General features: G+C 48.9%; 1 pseudogene; it reads right to left on the bottom strand.

Moving 5' to 3' along the window:
- Positions 1-429: 429 nt before the first annotated feature.
- On the bottom strand, positions 430-1,696 carry LOC147109885 (death effector domain-containing protein pseudogene; annotated as a pseudogene).
- Positions 1,697-1,976: the final 280 nt, after the last annotated feature.

Below are 1,976 nucleotides of genomic sequence, written 5' to 3' on the forward strand. Positions count from 1 at the left end.
AGCCACAATGTAAATGGGTCTTTACTCCATCGGGTTTGCGAACCTGTGCTAGCCTGAATTTCCAGGGGCCCGTTTATCCACACACCCACAATAGGTTCAATCAGAAAAGGCGGTCCTAGTTCAAAACTCTGCACTTCCTACGTCACACGCACAAAATATTAGGTTACACTAAACCACACAGAGGTTGCCTTTACAAAGGACTGCCACTGCTGGCTGAATGTTTGTTATTTGCAGCGACATAAGAGCACCAAGATCAGCAAACGTCACAAGTTCCTGATCCAAAACTACAGGGAAGGGACTGAATAAAACAGAAGTTGTATTAATGGGCTAATTACTTCTCTTTATTTTACTTCATATAAAGAAGCTAATTAGCTTAACAGTTAATATAGTCAATGATCTCAGTTCCAGCTAGATCTCTACGTACGCCTCTCATGGAGAAATATTCTGAAGCAGAATGCGTCTGCCCTCTTCATAATCGTCCTCATCCACGTTGACAAGCAGTCGGATTGCCTCCTGCCCCACGGCTTGCTTCAGCGAGTCTGTTATAAAGACACCTTTCAGCGCCTCCAGCAGCGAGCCATTGATGTAGTCGTTCCAGAACGCATCCAGGTAGGAGAGCTCGGAGAATTTAATGTCACAGATGATGGATCCCAAGTCGCGGGATTTCAGGATAGTGTTTGCCTGCCCAAAGAGGTCGAAACAGCGATCCAGGGGGTCCTGTTTCACAGAGACTACGTTCCCTCGCAGCACGGTATTCTGATCAGAATAGACAGCTCGCACCCGTAGCCTGATGTCTGCATTAAGAAAGAAAACAGCAAATGTTCAAATTAGTGCTCCCGCTGCAGGCACGACACTTTGCAGTAACCGTCGACGAATGTTTGCTGAAAGGATCCAATCATCAGGGACACTTTGCTGCCAAAAATCAAACTGCTGGGAAAGGATAAGCTTTAAAAGGGGGTGGGATTGGGAATGACTGCTGGGGGAGGGGAAAGAGTGAAGTCCACTTTCTTTTCACAATGTCATATTTTAACCAGTCCTTTAAATACCAGACAGACATGCACACAGTTCCTGGTAACTGTATCCTTTCAACTGTGAAGACAGCAACTTTCCCCGCCCCCGCCCCCCCCACCCCCCACCCCACCATATAAAGTAAAATCAGATAGTCATGCAATGAGCAGAACCGGCTGTCATTTAAACACTAACACCCTTTCAATGCCTACAACAAACCTGTGGTTAAGCACCAAGTCATAAGGTTCCAGCCAGTGTGGCCGAATGAACCCTGTTCTTAGTTAACTGGCTTCTCGCAGAAACAGGAATAAGTCTCTTGGTTTTAAAGAGATGACATCACTTCTGTTGTCCGGCACAGAACGGATTTTCAAAAGTTAACAGAATGCAGGTGGGCTCTGCAATTCTGGCAATAATGAATATTTCTAACACTAGAACATCTAACCATTCACTTTGGTCGGGATACTTTACGTTGGGTTACAGAACACCCACCTGACTGGGCAACCGCAGTCAGTATGTTGAAGGGACAAACTAGTATACTTACAAACCGGTCAGAGAGCCAGAGTGTTGCTATCAGTGCTCAACCAGCTTCAAATCCAAACGTCAACAGGTGCCACGGGTTACAAACCAGGCAGCACAGGCCTTGGGTCAGTTCCTTGTCGTTTATATGAGAGAAGGACAAATGAGCCATGACTTGCATTTACATATCTGTACCAGTAGATTGCACAAACACCCATGGGGAGTGGGTGGGGAGCGGGAGAGGGGAAGGGAGAGCGAGAGAGGGGGGGGAAGGGAGAGCGAGAGAGGGGGGGGGAAGGGAGAGCGAGAGAGGGGGGGGGAAGGGAGAGCGAGAGAGGGGGGGGAAGGGAGAGCGAGAGAGGGAGGGGAAGGGAGAGCGAGAGAGGGGGGGGAAGGGAGAGCGAGAGAGGGGGGGGAAGGGAGAGCGAGAGAGGGGGGGGAAGGGAGGCGAG

The sequence above is a fragment of the Somniosus microcephalus genome, chromosome 12 (genome assembly GCF_052327205.1).
Source record: "Somniosus microcephalus isolate GS21.2 chromosome 12, FLI_Smic_1.0, whole genome shotgun sequence".
Taxonomy (NCBI): domain Eukaryota; kingdom Metazoa; phylum Chordata; class Chondrichthyes; order Squaliformes; family Somniosidae; genus Somniosus; species Somniosus microcephalus.